The sequence below is a fragment of the Pteropus alecto genome, unplaced genomic scaffold (assembly GCF_000325575.1).
Source record: "Pteropus alecto unplaced genomic scaffold, ASM32557v1 scaffold72, whole genome shotgun sequence".
In the NCBI taxonomy this organism is placed as follows: domain Eukaryota; kingdom Metazoa; phylum Chordata; class Mammalia; order Chiroptera; family Pteropodidae; genus Pteropus; species Pteropus alecto.
In genome coordinates, this window is record NW_006436811.1 from 4557668 (window position 1) to 4577513 (window position 19846).

At 32.3% G+C, this 19846-nt stretch overlaps 1 protein-coding gene and 2 pseudogenes across 2 annotated transcripts in view; all 3 read right to left on the reverse strand.

Moving 5' to 3' along the window:
* KLHL1 (kelch like family member 1) overlaps positions 1–19846 on the reverse strand; it is a 273787-nt gene that overhangs the window by 86975 nt on the left and 166966 nt on the right. The gene's annotated exons all lie outside the window — the stretch shown is intronic.
* On the reverse strand, positions 11317–11435 carry LOC112481512 (annotated as a pseudogene).
* LOC112481516 lies at positions 14682–14800 on the reverse strand (annotated as a pseudogene).

Consider the following 19846-nt stretch of genomic DNA (forward strand, 5'->3'; position numbering starts at 1 on the left):
AGTCATTCAAAGCTACATTAATCATTCTACTGTGTGTGTGTGTATGTTTGTGTGTGTGTGTGTGTATATATATATACACACACATATATATAATATATATATTATATGTGTATATATAATATATAATATGCGTATATTATATATGTAAGTGCATTTATTTACTTATTTATTTATTATTGTTTAATGTGGTATCCACCAATTTCACTTCTGGGTATTTATCCAAAGGAAATATAAACACTAACTCAAAAAGATATCTGCACCCATAGTTTTTTGCAGCATTATTTACAGTAACCAAGACATGGAAGCAACCTAAGTGTCCATCGATTCATGAATAAAGAAAAAGTGGTATACGCACATACACACATACACACACACACACACAAACACACACAATTAAATGTTATTCAGCCTTAAAAAAAGAAGGAAACTCTGTCATTTGCAACAATATGACTGGACCTTGAGGACATTGTGCTAAGTGATTTAAATAAGTAAGAAAGACAGACAAAGACAAATACTATAGGATCTCACTTATATGTGGAATCTAAAATACCCTGAACTCATAGATACAAAGAACAGATTGCTGGTTGCCAGAGGCAAGGGGTGAGAATGGGTGGCCAAAACTGGTGAAGGTGGTCAAATGGTACAAATTTCCAGTTATAAAATAAATAAGTCCTGAGGGTGTAAGGTCCAGCATGGTGACTATAGTTAATAATACTGTACTGTATATTTGAAAATCAAGAGTCCATGAGGACCCAGGAGACATGTATGAAAGAGAAGCTTCTCCACCATTATAAAGACATGTAAGCATCCTCTTTCAACAGATAACATCTTAGGGAGAAGGAAGATTGGATAGAGACCCCTTGAGAGGAATGAGACAGCCTTAATAAAAACTTTAATCTCTCAGTTTCCTGAATTGTCATAGTTATGAACTATATAATTGTTTTCTAATTTCCTATTGTTTCTAACTATTAAGTATAAATTATTCTGCCATCAATGGGAATAGAAGCTTTAAAACAAGATGACATCAGTTGTAAAAATTAAATGATTTCTTTCTCTATAGAAATATGAGTTAAAATTAATATTTCTAACATCAGGAGAGTACATTTAATTAATCGATGCAACAGACATTTATCATGTTTATACTACTTTAGAGGCTCTGTTTTAGGAAAATAAATAGAATCCTGAACTGAAAGGTGTTATAACTTACTAAGAAAAAGGGATGTAGCTATCAAACTATAACTAAATGTTCTATTAATAAAGATGACTACTAATAAAGATAAGAGAAAATTGCTCTAGAAAACAGGAAAATATGCTTAGCCAAGTGTTATGTGGTAAAGAAATACAACAAGGGATCTTCCTTAAATTGAATCAATAAGGATAAATACTTGTTTGCCAAGCATGGAGAAAAGTAAAGGGCATTTCAGAAAGATCCTAGATCTAGAGGAATGAAAGGAAATCAAGTAGAATTCAAAGTAATGATGTTTATCAAAATATACCTTGCTTACTTATTAAGATTCATTTCTTAATAAAACCTTTCTTTCTCTCCCTCTCTCTTATCTCAATCTCTCTCTATTTAAATCTTCATTCATTTATTCATCCATCCAAACATCCATCCTAATACATGAAGTCATATATGCATATTACCCTAATGCCCTTATTGAAGCCTCTTTTTTTTTCTTTCACTTAACACATCAAGTCCATTGGACAATATTCGGCCTTTAAAATATGTCCTGAATATATTTATTTCTACAACCTTGGGATAAGCTGGCATCATCATCATCATCTAGACTATTGTAATACCTACTAACAAGTATATCTGCTTCCAAACTTTCTTCTTAAGTAGTGTTGGTTATTTTAATTTGCTTCTCCATTGTTCATTTTTCACTATTCTCTATCCTGTTCAGTTCCTTGTGAGATTGAATCTTCTGGAATTGCACCATCTAGCTCCCTTTCTGATTTCCTCTTGGCTGGGTCCAGCCAATGGAATTTATAAGCAGAAAGTCAAAAAGTGGAAGCAATGATAACATTTCTTCCCTAGTCTGTGCATAATGTGGCTGTAGTCGACTCAAGTAGAGCAGCCTCTCTGCCACAGTTCCAGTCTTTCTTGATTATGTTATAGGTTGTCTCCATTGCCCCTTTAGTTCAGGGTCTCTGAGTCCTCAACATTCCTTATTCATTTGCTTAACATTGGTCATACTTCTGTAAGTGATGCCTCCATTAACATCTCTTCATATGAACTATTTTGGGTAAATTTTATCTCCTGCTGGGATCTTATATGTACTACCATATAGTTTATTTTTCACACATTACCTAGAATAACACTTCTAAGATATAGTTACTCTCTACTTTTGAATACATTTGAATATTTTCATAATAAAAAATAAATATAAAGCCATAGATACGTCTCTTCTCTCTCAAAACCCTCCAATGAGTTGGTATATTAATTGGAATAAAAGCTAAAGTCTATATGATCATCTCCAAGCCCAATATTATCTACTTTTTGGTTACTTCTGAGCTCATCTTTTACACCCCTGTTGCCTTGTTCAAAGATCTCTAGTCACCTTGGCGTCTTCGCTATTCCTCAGATATGTTCTGTACATTCTCACCTGAGTTTTTGCATTTGTTATTTCCTCTTCCGAGAACTTTCTTTTGCCTGATATCCATTTGTTTTATTCCAAATTTCCTTTATGTCTCTACTCAAAGTCACTTCTTCATAGAAGACTTTCCTGACCAACCTACATAAATTGGCAATCTCAATCACTCTCTTACCTTTTCTCATTTGTTTTAATTTGAAACTCTTTTTACCATCTGAATTATAATGAATGCATGGTATATATGATGTCAGTTGGTATATATGATGTCCATCCTGTTCTCCCCTTCCTGCTAAAATGTAAGTTACATTGAGTAAGGACTAGTTTGTTCTATTCAATGCTAAACACACAAAACATATTCCTGCCACATAGGTACTTAGAAAGTTTGTGAAATGAGTGAGTGAATGAATGAATGAATGAGAGATTTATAGAATGTTCACCAAAATATTGATTCTGATATTTTTTTGATGGTAGCATTTTGGATTTTTATTGTTTTCCCTGTTGTATATGTATGACTAATTTACATTTTAACCAATACAACATTTTTATAAAACAATACAGATTTCAAGTTGAAAGTATCTATGTAAAAATATTTTATGAGGCTTAACATACAGGCTTGTATAATGACTTTATAATAAGGAGAGGTATCATAAGAATCAGGGATGAAGACACTGATTACAGGTTTTTATACCTGGACATGATATGCACAGTCACTGGAAGGGATGAAAAGGCTGAAAGAATATGGATATAGGAAAACAATGAGTGACAATGTCTACCCTAATGAATATCTACAATTAAAGAAGGGCAATAAAGAATGAAAATATAAGGGAGACCAAGACTTAGAAAAATATATATATCATATAGTGCTCAAAGTCAAGAGAGAAAAGTATTAAATAGGGGCGGTCTGCAATACTACATATAGCAGAAAAGGTAAGGAAAGAAATAGTTGAGCAATTCATCTTGAATATAGAAAATCTCCATGGTCCTTTGAGGACACTGATAACCCACATTGGGTAGTTTTAAAGAATGCTTGATGAATAAATGGAGACAACTGACATTATTTCTTATATAACAAATTTGGAAACAGCCTTAAGAAACTTATGCCCTTTCCTGCCAGATAAAATGTGTTTGATATTCATAAATGATTATTGAAATTCTATTGTATGACAATACATACTATAAAAACTCTTTATCTTTCATCTATCTTCTACTTATCTATCTATCTAGCTATCTTTCATTCTATCTTTCAATCTAACTACCTTTCAAGTTGCTATGTTGTTGAATTATTACATAAAAGGAACAAGGCTTGGGAAGGGAGATAAATCTATCTAAAACAATGCTGTATATTTTAATATCTTCAGAAATGTTTTAAAAATAATACAAACAGCAATTGATTGGATACGCAACAGACATTCCTTAGCTAATTCAACCAAATTAAATAAAAAGGTAAATTACCGTGAGCAGGTAAATGCCAATAACCATCAATATATTAGTATAATATGTATTGTGCCAGAAAATCTAATTTCAACTTCAGGCAAGCTCATGTTAAGTGATTATTAGCACATTGTAAGTGTATAAAAGCAAAAATTAATCTTGAGAATGATGGTAGAAATAACAACAGAAATGCTCAATCTAATCTTAAGACTTAAACAGTACCTAACTAGTGTGCTACTATTCCTGATTCATTTACTTATCACTCATTTACTTAATTATTTGGTTGAGATCAGAAATAATCCATCCATTAGTTTGGAGTTATTTAGAGCTTTTATATGTGAGATATAAATTTTGACTTAAATTAATGAGAAGATTGACTACTATTAGTAGCCACAAATATGATGCAAAGTGTGTATCAATAAATATATTATGTCTCTATTAATATTCAGTACTATATTAGAAACCACTGAGGATATGCAGTGGTAGAAGATAAAGTTTCTATGCACAAGATATACAAAATATAACTGGACGAAAATGCATTTTAAGCACAAATAAGTAGAAAACAAACATATAAGAACATACTAAGTTTCCTTATATCTAACATGGGCTACTGATTCAATTTCTAAGGGCGACATTCTTATAAAAAAGAGGGCTGGTGACAGAATAATATTCTTGGTTCTTTCAAAAACAAATGAACAAATATATTGGCATACCTGTGGATACTGTGGCATAATCCCCAATGTGACTGCTTTTGGATATAGGGCCTTTAAGGAGATAATTAAAGTTAAATGAAGTTATAGCACTGGTGTCCATGTTTTCATACACAAAGAGAAAAGATACACCAGAACATGCGGGACCTCTCTTGCTCTCTTTCTCACTGCAGAAAGGCCAGGTGGGAACACAGCAAGAGGTGACTATCTGAAAGCCAGGAATAGAGCTCTAATCAGGAACTAAATTTTCCAGTACCGTGATTTTGGACGTATAGCCCCCCAGAACTTTCGGAAAGTAAATTTCTGTTATTTAAGTAGTATTTTATTATGGCAGCCCAAGCCAACTGATACACTTGGTTTATAACAATCGAAGCAAATGATTGCCATATTTTCACTCATCTTACTCTATATGAGTTATCAGCTAACTTAAAAATAAAGATTATTTTCAGCTTTGAAATTTAATTGCTAAAATATTTTCACTTAATCCTCATGAAATTTCTTAAAGGCCTTCTGTCGGGTTTTGGTGTTTCTTATTAATTGGTCATGCAGTTGTGCTATTTTTTTTTCATATTGTAATTATTTTTTTCAATTTGTGTCTTTTTTCCCCTCTTATATATTCCAACCAATACTCAGAAACACTGAAAGAATGAGACTTTTAATAACTATATTTTAACTTGGGAAAGTAAAATTTTAGGAAAAATTGTAACCTGAGCTCAGCCTAGGAAGCCAGCCAAATGGTAAGAAACTCTAAATACGAAGTATGTTGGGTGCCAGGGAACTAAGGAAAAGAGGGTACTGAAAAAGGATAGATAAATACGGGCAAAATATTAAGTAAACTGAAAACATATTTCATTTACTTCTCATTTTTCCCTGCTGGGAGAATTTGGGGTTGAATGAATTCTGAATAGAAAGTTACATGAAAAAGTCTGAAAAGTTGAAAATTTTTGCAGTTTTTCATCTTGGTTAAATAAAACTTCTTCAACTTGTAAGACTTTTGTATTTGAAGTTATGAAATTTATCACATTTCATGATTCCTAAATAATATAGTCTTTATTACTGTATAAGTACTGAATAAATGAATTTACCTGATTTTTTTTATTCAGGTATCATTTTGACAGTGCAAACACCCACATTCAGTATACATGGAACTATGCGAAGAAACATCCCATTTAGTTGTTCTTGCAACACTGGAACTACCTTTCTATGTTAGTTCCTCTCAGGACATCATTATTTGAATGTTTTGTAGTCATCTTAACTTAGTAGTCAGTGATAATACTTTCTTACTAATAAAGATTTACTTAGGCTAGTATTCTGTTATTACTTGAGTTAAAAATCTTTTCTAATATTATTTCATATCTTCCACATGATAAACAATTACCTGTTATGAAAATATGCTGAAAAGCTCAACTTACATATCATATGTGTTATTATGTAAATAAAAATACTTGCAATGAACAATACTATTATTTATATTTAGACTTATTTCAATGAAAGGACAGTCATGAAACACTAAAATATTATTTTGAGTCAATGTTATTCTGGGAAAAAAAAACTACTTTCCTGAAACAACAGCTATTATTTATGGCATTTTTCTGTTATACTAAGGGCTTTTATACACACAAAGAAAAACACAACCTTGTTAACTATGTGAAAACTGTCATGGTCACAGCAAGGAGAAGATGGCTTCACTTTTATTCTTCTATGAAGAATCATAGAACCTGATATTCTGTGCCAGTAAAGTGCACATCTGTCAAAATATACTAAACCAGAATGTTAGTCTAATAAGGAAAAAAACATTAAATATATCTATTCTCTTCATATATACATATATACACATATATTTGTGTATGCATTGTTTTATATTTATTTTACATAAAATACACATACATATATGTGCATATGTATGCACGCAAAAAAATAAAAACTTTGAAATTCCTTCAAAATATACCAAAATTAAGTCATTTTTAAAAAGACAAAATTTTAATTGCTTTCAGCATTCATTACTGTGAATTAAAGTCATACTTTCATTCATGTTTTGTACTTTTTCCAAGACATTATCATAGCTCTACATAAAACCTATGTCAATTTCTTAAATGTACTTACTGGTTTGAGAAAAATGCCAGACCCAGAAAATAAAAAAAACTAATATAATTCCAAGTGATCTGTTTAAAACTTAGTTATAAAATCATTGATAAGCAACTGTTTTCAAAAATCCTTTCTAATGAAAAAGATTGTCAGTTATTAGATGCCCGATGTGTGCCAGATAGTGGAGATAAGATCTTAAGGAACTTACAGTGTATTAGGCTGAGTAGACACATACCTCTAAATAATCTAAATAAAATGTTACCAGTATTAGTAATGGACTGTAAACAGGGTGCTCTGGGGACATTGAGGAGGAGCATCCATCTCTACAAATGAGTAGAAGTAGGCAAGGAAGTACCTCTCAGGAAAGTCAATCCTGAGTTGAGTTTTTAATCGAGTGTGTGCATATCTGAGTGTGAGGTTCATGAATGAAGCAGAGGTAGGAAGGCTTGCTATGTACTGGAGCAGAAAAAAAAAAACCTGTTACATCCTACAAGTAGATTAATAATTATGTGAAAGAAGGTCGTAACAAAGAACAATGTATGTAATGCTAAGAATATGATATGGCATATATGTACATACTGTGTGCTCATTTCAAAGCCATGAACATTATAATTAAATTTATGTTTTAAAAAAGTCACTCTGGAGGCCTTATGAAGAATGGATACAAGTGAAGAAATATGTCACTGGAGTTAGGAAATTATCATGGAGTCCACTGCAAAAAAATGATAAGCCCTAAACTAAAGGCAATGGCAATAAATATTGAAAGAGGAGATTTAGAACTTTTTAAAGAAGTTCATTTACAAAAAAGCTTGGTGACATATGAAGTAAGCAATAACTGTTGAAGACTTTATTTAAAGAGAAAACATATATGCTCTCTTTCTGGACATGGAATCATGACAAAATGGTATTCTACTTTCCTGAAAAACTGACCCATCAGATGAAATGGACATTTATCATTTAAATAGATCTTTATATTTCAGGCATGGCCTATTTATCTGCCAATTTTATATATATATATTCAGAGAATAACAAACAGCATGAATGTATATTAGCATGAGGGGAAATATAACAATCAAGATAAAATTCCATCTTTTATTTTTATAATAGGTGAATATTATGAGAGACTACTCACTGAAATCAGATATCAGGTGTTCGTGATGATTAAATATTCATCACTCCCTAAATTCTTACCACATATTTGTCATTCCTTATTCTTAGCCTCCTTTTGAAAAGATTACAGCACTTATGCTGAACTGTAGCAAATTGGGAAGTTGTTTAATGGTTTGGAAAGCCCCCACAGCTGACTGAATTGAAAATAACACACTTATTATTATTTATGACTCTATTTCCAGGTCTTTATAGGTCAGCTTATTGAATTCACAGAAATGCTGCTTTTCTAGTTCAGCAAAGCCAGTTTTGCAGGCTGCTTTGTGGTAGACATTCTCATAGAAGTGGAGTGGAAGAAAGCCAATTTCTTTAAATATAAACACACCTAGAACACCGTTAATTTAGGATAATTTACTCTTTGTGAAAATCCATTGTTTATTATCCTTTACCATTAAGAATTCAAAAAAAAAAAAAAAAAAACTTACTTAATGTGTTCTGTTGATCATTCTTTCCATGAGACTTTAACAGTCATTACTTGAAAAGTGTTCTTCAAAAAAGCCCAAAATTCCACGAATTAGAATTAAGTGAGTTTCTTTATTAGGCTATTTGAGAGACTTTATTAAGATAATCTGCACTATGAAATTTCAAAAGGGGGATATGTCATAATGGGTTTATAAATCTTTTTTAACATGAAACACTTTTGTGATGAATACTTTCAAATAATATCTCTCCAGGGACAAAGTGTTGGGAAATGCTAATCTAGAGCAAATCATTGAAAATATTTCAGAGATCATTTGTAGAGATAGTAAGAAGTTTTAATAGTACCAACCACAGCATGTTTTCATAATTTATAATTTCAGCATCAACATTTGTCACTTTATCCAGTGGGAAATATGGAATATTTTGGCTTTAAAGATCACATGTTTAATCTTTATACATATATTTAATGTATATTTAATTAGTCTAAGTATTGAATAAACATAACTCTAGGCTGCCTGAATTACTAAAAGAAAAAAGAAAGAAGTAAACCAAGGAATTGTGAGAGATTTTACTTTTACAGAAATACTACAGTAAGAATATATAACCTTAGGAATATCATAGTATTAAAACCCAGCTGGAAGTTAAAAAACAATTAAACGCTTCTTTAAAATAGTCTATCAAACAATTTTTATGTGAGGTAGTAATTTAAATATTTTGAGTAAATAACATTTATCTTTTGAAAGAGAGCAGAGTTTGCCACTCCAAAATATGCATCTTTAGGATATTGATTATTTTAAGCTGGTTGTTTTTAAGAAAAGACTCAGGATAAACCTTGACCTTTCCCCTAAATGCCTAAAAGGAATGTAAATAAAGGACCTGCTCCAGGAAGGGAGATATCATCGCAAATAACAATAGTTTAAGATGAACTAAGTGTGATAGACAAGGAGGAACCTAGCCCATTTTTTTTAAATTTTCTCTGTGTCCCATTGTTAACGATGGCCCAGCAAACATTTACTTACCATTTACTTTTCTATCTCCATGTGAATTGCCTTCCTACTCTCTGAAGTCCCAAACCCATCCCCTCCCTTCTTCTTAGCTAGAGATATAAGCCTTAAATGCCCTATCTGTCTCAGATCTTATATTCTTATAGAACCCCGATGTGTACATATGTATTAAATTTGGTTATTTTTCTCCTATTAATTTGTCTCATGTTAATTTGATTATTAGTTCAGTCATAACTTAGAAAGGTAGGAGAAAATATATTTTCCCCCTTACGATTTAAATATAGATTTAATGGCTATGAATGGTACAATATATGATAATTTTAAAATAAATAATAACATATTACCTTTTTAATTTATCCTTTTTTCTATTTTTTTATCTTCTGCTTGTCACTGACTAACTCTCCCCCACTCACAATCCCGATTTGTTTAAGTTAGTTATGGCAGCCTCTTGTCACATCATGAAAATGAGAAAAATATGTCACCTATCCTTTAAACTACATCAGAAGAGAGTTCAGTGATAGCATATCATTTATATAATATTTACATTTTTCAAAGCTATTTTCAATCAATTGACTTGATATTTATTTTTAATGTTTTTCAGAAGAAAAATAAATATTTTGCTTTAAAATTAATAATTAAACAGATTTTTAAAAAATCTATGTATTAAATCATTTTATACCAAAGGAAAATAGATTTTCTTTAGTGAAAAAAGTCCTTAAAAGTATACCTGAAATATTTTAAAATATCACATAGCACTTTTAGATTGTAGTTCTATAATTCGTTTATAGTTAAAGAAATAAAGAGCATGTGTAACACTGACAGGGTTTTGACGATTACATTATAAATGCATTTTGAAAAACCTAGCAACCTACAGACTAATTTTTCTGTTCAGTTTTGCAGTTTTAAATATTCTATATATTTGCTCTTGTAAATTCCAGTTTTTTCATGTTTGCTTAGCTCTATTCCACAGAAACTATACTTTGCAAAATCACTGTTGACCTTTATGTTGTTAAATTCAAAAGCCAGTTTTGGGCATCATTCTGTTTAATTTCTCAGCAGTATTTGATACAGTTAATTTGTCACTCCTCTGTTATGGTTTATTCCTTGAAATTTCAGGACATCAAGCTCTTGATTTTATTTTATTTGAATAGTTTTCCATTTCAGTCACTAGGTTCTTCCTTTTTTTAATCTCCAATTTTATAATGTTTCGATGCTCCACAATTTCGTTCTTAGTCCTCTTCCCTTGCCTATCTATGTTCACTTCTTTGGTGATATCATTTCATATCACATCTTTAAATTGTATCTACATGCAACAGCTTTCTAAATTATATCTCCTGGCCATCCCGCCATAACTCCTGAATGATGCGTTTCATGCTTGTGCAATATCTCCACTTAGACACCTCATAGAAATCTGAGTTAGAGCTCAATAACACCCGTCCTCAACAGGGCTTAATCAGAATTTTTCTGATTCCTTTCTTTTTCTCATTCTCTCATCTAACTAGCTCTACTTTAAAATATATCTGGGATGCAAACTTTATTCCTATCTTCATTGCTATTACCTCGTTACCCTCATCTGATCTCTTAAAAAAATCTCTCACCTCAAATATTGTCATCTACTAATGGATTTCCATTTTCTACTCTTGTTTCCTTCCAATATATTCTCAACATAGCGACTAACGAGTACATTTAATTGCATACATTAGATCAGATGCTCCTTGGCTCGAAACCCTGCAGTGGCTCCCATTACTCACCAAGGAAGTGCCGAAGTTCTTACAATGGTTTGCTAGACGTTTCTTCTTTTTTCTTTCTTTCTTTTTTTTAGGCGAGGCAACCCTTGCTTGACCTCACAGATTACAAGGACCTTGTCAGTTTACAATCTTTTATTTTTATTTTTTTTATTTTTTATGCTTACAGTACCTAGTCTTCCCTGGTGGTCTCCCATCCAAGTACTAACCAGGCCCAACCCTGCATAGCTTCTGAAATCAGACGGCATTGGGCTTGTTCAGGGTGGCATGGCTGTAGACTGCTAGAAGTTTCATAATTTGTATCCTTGCCTTCTCTGAATTCTAACAACTCATCCCTTAGGTCACTCTGCTTCAGCCCCACAAGCTGCCTTACTTTTGTTCCTCAAAGAGTAACAAGCAGAAATATTGCATAAAAATAGAAGTGTGGTCTTGGATGCAGGAACATATATATTTCATATATATCCCAAATAAATCACTTATCAAAATAAAAGAATAATTCTATAATTGAATCGATGTAACTTGCCTCTACTAATGCTTCAGCTTTGAGATCTGTCCAAAGATTAAGAGTATTCTTAAGCCTATGGATCCTATTTTAATCTCCAAATTTCATCTCTATACATTTTATTCACTAAAACATTAAAGTGGCTTCAAGAGCTAATTCAAATTTCTCTAAATCCTAAATTAAAATCACCTAAAAAGATTTATTGATTTAAATGGCTTTTGCTTTATGACAAATGTCCCACAATTTTTCTTAGCCCTCTTGTAAATTATTGAATTCTATTTTAATTTTATCTTTCTTATATAAAGTAGACATGAATAAAAAATGAAATTCTCTTTAATCTTTAATTGAGGAAAATAATTGTTCTTGCACTGTGTGGCCTCTTGGTAAATGCTAGTATATTATTTAATAAGTACAAAAATGCTTATGAACTATTTTAATATTTAAATTCAGTTTTCTTCATGGAATGGACATTGTTTTCTGATTTATTAAGCTAGCAATAAAAATGAAACAATTTTCGTATAGCCGATTTATTTTTAAATACACCACTGACTTAGGTATTAGAGAATTTTTGATAAATTTTTATCAATATAGCTAATAGAACAAAGGGATGAGAAATTATATCCTATTCAAGTTTGCCTTCCCATTGTCCATTTAATAAAAGATTTTTAGTAAAGTGTGAATCAGTGTGCTTGGAACCCTCATTATGACATTGCTCCTAGTACTCACTGTTACCTTCACAGTAACACACCACTGTAGAGCTTTCTCTTACATTCCAGAGAAATCATATCAACGGATAGTTAAAATGAATGAAGCTTAAAGTCCTAAGACCTAGCATAAACTTTTCATTAGTTCATTCAGCAAATACTTATTGAGAATCGACTATTAAGAGCCGAGAACTTTGTGAATAAGACCTTTAAATCTGGTTTTCTGAAAATGTAGTTATGAGGAAAGTGTTAGAAATAAACTACAACCAAACAAGAAAATAGTAGGTGAAAGTGCTAAAAACAGGACACGTTGAAGGTGAGATATATTTAACAAAAAAGATCTGGTCATGCTATGATAAGGGCGAACACCTTCTAGGTAGTGGGGGACCAGAAAAGGGGAGTCACTGGTGGGGCAGTTCTATCCAGCAGGTAGAAGTGTGTCATCACTGACACTGTCTAGAATTGGCAAGATATAAGAGCAGACTCACTTTTAGTTGGTTTATTGTTGCCTTTAGTTATCTTTAGACTATGCCTTCCCTTTCATTGCTTGCCCCTGAGAAACTATTCCTATCACCACCACCCTCTCTTCTTGGCATATCACTGTTTCTGGTCTCCAGAATCAGCTGGTACAAATATACTATAAAAGAAATAATCCTGACTTGCTCAAAAAACAGAAAGAATATCAGTGCACCTGTAGGATCTTGAGAGCTGACAGAAAATGAAGTCAGAGGAGCAGTCATGGGGCCATTGATGTACGGTCTTATAGGACAGGGATATTAGGGTTTTGTCCATGAGCAGTCATGGGGCCATTGATGTACAGTCTCACAGGACAGGGATATTAAGATTTTGTCCTCACAGGACAGGGATATTAAGATTTTGAGCACATCCATTTTAAGTTTGAGATGAATTCATTCATACTGCAAAAATTCTGTGTGGTTACTAAATGAAATTACTGCAGTTAAGCATAATAGTTAGAATAATGGGTAAGAAGCTATTTCAGTATTACAGGAGAAAGATGATGACGGCTTGTTTTAGGATGTGGCTATTCAGAAGTTTAAAAAAAAGGACAGATTCAGGATATGGTTTAGAATATAGTCAAAAGAACTTCCTATGGCAAGGAACATTAAATGCAATGCGAAGTGGAGAATTAACAATTCTAGGATTTAGGCCTGAGCGGCTAGATGGTTGGTAGTGATCTTTACTGAAATGGGGAGAAAAAGTCTTGGGACTTTGAAATCTTTCATTTTGGACATATGAAGTTTGGAATAGCTATTGCATAGCCAATTGGAGCTGTCAAGTACCTAATTGGGTGTTTGAATCTATCTTTCTGGAAAAGTTTTGGGCTAGAGATATAAATTCAGAATTTACAATTGACTCCAATATAGTATTTTGAAGTATGGAAGTAAATGCTATTCTCTATGCTGAAAATATAGTGTGTCCTGGGACATTGTAACATTAGAAAATAGAAAGAATTAGCAATGACATTTGAGCGAGAGTGGCCAGATCAACTGTGTCAGGTGCTGCTGAGAAGCCAAATAAGATGAAAGCAAGTGATATGGGGGAGGGGGAAATGACAGCATCGAGGATTTGGGTGACCTTTATTAGTTCAAATGACTGATGATAGTGGGTTGAAGAGAGAATGATGATTATAAATAAGCAGATTTAATAACTATAAACTATAACTATATATCTCACTAGAAAAGAGAAGAGATAATTGGAACAGTTTGTAGAAAGGAATATAAGTTTTGTTTTAATATGTCTAAAACAACACATCTTTGTAAATTAATTGGAATGATCCAATATAAAGTAAAATTGATAATATAAAATATGGAAGGGGTCATTGCAATAGAGTAATTTCAGTATCAAGAAAGATGCAATATGAACCACAAGCTATGGCATCAGCCCTTGATAAAAGCTGACACTTAACATATTGCAGCAAAATAAACCCTTTCAGAATAGGTTTCAATCTCTATTCTCTTTACTTGATCAAAGAGAGTAATATGTATGTATGCATTTATACATGTAAAAATCTTTTTTTTACATTAATACCCTGATGACTTAAAACTTATTGAAATAAAAAGCTCTTGTATTTTTTAATGTTGTAATTTAAACTGTGAACAGCATAGTGGGTGAAATGATCATGAATCTAAATAGTATTTAAGATAAATCTATTTTAGAAGCATATGTTATCAATGCATTTATGTTTTAAACACTGTTTTAAGTTTTGTTTTGTTTTTTTCTATTTTTTTAGGTGAGGCAACCCTTGGTTGACCTCACAGATTGCAAGGACCTTATCATCTTACAATTCCTTATTTTTTTATGCTACAGCACCTGGTCTTCCTAGGTGGTCTCCCATCCAAGTACTAACCAGGCCCAACCCTGCTTAGCTTCCGAGATCAGACAGGGTCAGGCTTATTCAGGGTGGCATGGCCGTAGACTGGTTTCTTTTAGAGAACATTAATATTATTCCACAATTTTAAAACTCTTATAGTCTAATTTCTTGGAGAAGACTACCTTTTTGATGATGGGCTGCTATAATCGTGAATTAATCAGGCAGCAAAAATCAGAAGGAAAAGACAGAACAAAACCAGAATGAAAAAGTAGCAAGGACTGGTAATTGATTGTGTTAATGTGTATGATTAATTCTTTTTGCCTTACTCATTTGTAAGAGTCAAGAGTTTTTCTTTTGTAAAGATAAGATGTGATACATTAAACAGTAAACGTCTTATGCTGACAAACTTGGAGAACTGTTGGGTTTATCAGGGAGTAGTTTACGTATGCTTGCTTTGGGGAAGTAAAATCAAACAAAACATTACTTCGAAATATAATCTACTCTGATATCTTACACTGCAATTTAAGAATTCTCGTTTTATATTGATTTGTTCTTTGTCACTTTCCTTGTTTTCTATTAGGTTTTTTAGTGTGGCTATAATTTTATAGACAACAGAGTCTTTACATCACTGGTATCCGATCAATTGTCATATTTTCAATGGAGTAAAAGGTTAAAGACCACTACCTTCTCATTTTGCTATTACTACCGTAAAGAAGCATTTGGTATCAATTTATTACAGCTCTGCATAAAAATAATTAATTCTTGTAGAGGTAGCATCTGTTTCCTTCAGTTAAATTCTTGAGTTTCCTTGTTATTTTGTTTACTTTTGTTGTTAGATTTAACCATATTCTTCTAAATCTAGGCAATATTTTTTTATCTATTACAAACTATTTTCCATTTTAATTTTACTACAGAAAATATGTTTATACACATAAACACACACACTACTATATATTTTTCTTGAGTTAGTAGGAATACTTGTTAGAAAGTTGTGCTATATCTTTCTCATCTCAAAAGAAATAAAAAATATTAGTTCTAAGATATGAAGCAAAATTTATCTGTACTTCTCTAACTTTTTACATAATCTCTGACGGTGATAAAACTGAATTTTCCTAAAGACCTTTGGCTTGGTTATATATAATACTGTATATCCTTGATTTTTAGAACAGCATTCTTCTTTCTAAACCAATCATTAGAAAAGCACACACCAAACATCTGATACTTATGTTTACTTTTAAAATACATAGCAAATAAATAAATACCAGTTACAAAGATCCATCTTATGAAACCAATTAAAACCAGTGGAAAGAATAGTTACACAATGGTAAAGCATGTTGTTTAGTGTATAGCAACATGTTCTTTTGTTGCATCTTTGAAAGAGAAAATATAGAAAAAGGGGTAAACCAAATTGAATAGCTTCCTTATAATATGTGTATTTACAGGCATACCTTGTTTCATTGAACTTTGCTTTACTGTGCTTCATAGATATTTCTTTTTTTTTTTTTTTCACAAATTGAAGGTTCATGGCAACCCTGTGTCGAGCAAGTCTATGGGCGCCATTTTTATAACAGCATTTGCTTACTTCACGTCTCTGTGTCACATTTTGGTAATTCTTGTAATATTGCTAACAGTTTCATAATTATGATATTTGTTATAGTCCTATGTGATCAGTGATCTTTGATATTACCCTTATAACGGTGTTGGGGAGCCACAAAAAGCACATATGAGATGTTGAGCCTAATCAACAAATGTGCGTTCTGTTCTGACTGCTCCACTGACTATAGAAAGGAATATATTTCCCTTGTCTCTCCAGCTCTCCTCAGGCATCCTTGTTCCCTGAGACACAGCAGTCCTGAAAATAGCCCAATTAATAATCCTACAATGGCCTCTAAGTGTTCAAAAGTGAAAGGAAGAGGTGCACGTCTCTCACTTTAAAGCTACAAATAATTACGCTTACTCAGGAAGGCGTGACAGAAGATGATATGGGCTGAAAACTAGGCCTCTTGCACCAGTTAGCCAAGCTGTGAATGCAAAGGAAGAGTTCTCGAAGAAAATCAAAGATGCTACTCCAGTGAACACACAAATAATAAGAAAGTGAAACAACTTTATTGATGATATAAAGAAAATTTCAGTGATCTGGATAGATCAAATCAGCTACAACATTCTCTTAAGCCAAAGCCTAATCCAGAGCAGGCCCTAACTTGTTCTAATTCTGTGAAGGTTGAGAGAGGTAAAGAAGCTGCAGAAGAAAAAATTTGAAACTAGCAGAGGTTGGTTCATGAGTTTTAAGGAAAGAAGCTGTCTCTATAACTTAAAACTGTAAGGTGAAACAGCAAGTGCTGATGTCGAAGCTACAGCAAGTTGTCCAGAAGATCTCGCTAAGATAACTCATGCAAGTGGCTACATTAAACAACAGATTTTCAATGTAGACAAAACAGCTTTATATTAGAAAATGTCATCTAGGACTTTCATAGCTAGAAAGGAGGCTATAGATGTCTAACTTCAAAGTTTCAAAGGGACAGGCTGCCTCTCTTGTTAGAGGCTAACGCAGCTGCTGACTTTAAATTGAAGCCAGTGCTCATTTGACACTCTGAAAATCATAGGGTCCTGAGAATTATCCTAAACTACCCTGCTTGTGCTCTATAAATGGAACTACAAAGCCTGGATGACAACACATCTGTTTACAACATGGTTTACTAAATATTTTAAGCCCATTGTTGAGATCTACTGCTCAGAAAGAAAGATAGATGACTTTTAAAATGTTACTGCTCATTGACAATACAGCTGGTCACCTGAGGTCTGAGGGAGAAATACACCCAAGAGCTCTACAGAGATTAACATTTCCAAGCTTGTTAACGCAATATCCATTCTGCAGCTCATGGATTAGGAATAATGTTGACTTTCAAGTCTTATTTAAATAACACATTTTGTAAGGCTATATCTGCCATAGATAGTGATTCTTCTGATAGAGCTGGACAAAGTAAATCGTGAACCTTCTGGAAAGGATTCAGCATTCTAGATGCCAGTAAGTACGTTCTTGATTCCTGGGAAGAGGTCAAAAGATCAACATTTACAGGAATTTGGAATTCGCTAATTCCAGCTCTCATGGATAACTTTGAGGGGTTCAAGACTTCAGTGGAAAGAATAATTGCAGATATGATGGACACATCAAGAGAAATATAATTAGAAGTAGAGCCTGAAGATGTGACCAAATTGCTGTAATCTCATGATAAAACTTTTATGAATGAGGAGTAGTGTCTTATGGATTAACATTAAAGTAGTTTCTTGAGATCGAATCAACTCCTAGTGAAGATGCTTTGAAGACTGTTGAAATGACAAAAAAATAAATAAAAGGATTTACAATATTACATAAACTTGATAAAGCAGCAGAATGGTTGCAGAGGACCGACTTCAATTTTAGAAGTTCTGCTCTGGGGAAATGCTATCAAACAGCATCTCATGTTACAGGGAAATCATTCATGAAAGGAAGAGTCAATTGATGCAGCAAACTTCATTGTTCTTATTTTTTAGAATTGTCACAGCCATTCCAGTCTTCTGTAACCACCATGCTGATCAGTTAGCAGCCATCAACATCGAGGCAGGGCCCTCCACCATCAAAAAGACTGACTTCCTGAAAGCTCAGATGATGGTTAGCATTTTTTAGAAAGATTGTATTTTTAAATTAAGGTCTGTAAATTGCTCTTTTACACATAACACTATTGCACAATTAATAGAATAGAGTATAGTGTAAACATAACTTTTATATTCACCAAGAAAAAAAAATTTAGTGTGACTCACTTTATTGCAATATTCACTTTATTGCGGTAGTCTGAAACCAAACTTATAGTATCTTTGACATATGCCTCTGTGTGTGTGTGTGTGTGTGTGTATAACCACTCACTCTCTAAAATGAAATTTTTATATATTTTACAATTCTGCTGAAATTTTTAAACATCTGAGAATTCAAGAAAAACATGGAAACTGTTATGCAAAATTCTATTCCTGACTTATTTAAAAAAATAATAGAAGTCATACATCATTTCATAGACTATATCTCAATTATATATTTCTTTCATTTTTGCCTTTTTCTCTGGCCCTTTTTATAGCAAAGTCGAATGAATTTATTTCAATATTAGCTATTATATTTTAATAGAGAATAAAATAGACATTATTGCTTCTGAGTCTTTTTGTGTCTTTTCTATTCTTTTCTAAATCTCATTTTGTCTGCCATTATTGTCAGCAAAATCCACATTCTGTACCAAAATTTACATCTTAATTATATTTTTCATACCATATTATCATAATTTATACTTCATAATAACATGCTAATTTATAAATAATAAGAAATATCAGAATAGATTTTTCTTCTGTGAACTTAAAAAATAACTAATCACAGATACACATAATGGGCCCAGTAATAAAGTACATGAGAATGCAGATTGTGAGAAATGATTGAACTGAAATCTGCCAAGTCAAGTTGGTCAATTATTTCATGATTATGAGAAAAGACTGTTACTGTAATCTAAATTTATACCATGTCTCTAGTCAATCTTTTAACAAGTTTTTGTTGTTGTTAAGGTCTCTCTCGTCTTTATTTTTACTTTCCTTTTTACTGGAGAAAATTTTCTGTGCATTTGCTAAACAGAAACATAGAAACTCATAGCTGTGAAATTATTAAATAGCTATAAAATTACTTACAGTTTATTTAGTTTATCTTTACCTTAGAAAAATCTCTCTCTCTCTCTCTCTCTCTCTCTCTCTCTCTCTCTCTCTCTCTCTCTCTCTCTCTCTCCCTTATTCCTTCTCATATATCACATTCTTTGGTCTTAAACATCTCTAAATCTTCTGTGTCTTTTCTACTTTTGCCTTGGTTAGTTCTTTGTTATGTTTTCTTAACGGTGTTATAAGCTATTCACAGCTGGTCTTCTAAATATTGTTCTGTCACTCACCTAAAACCTATTTTTACATCTACAGAAATTATCTTACAAAAACAAAGGCAAATTTTTCTCTTAAGTCTTCATTAACAATTAGTCCAGATATTATTTCCTTTGAAAGTGAACCTTTACCTCACTAGAAAAATACAGATGTTCCCTCTTTTAAACATTGTTAGTATTTAAAAATACAATATTGTATTTTCTTGCATAATGATGAA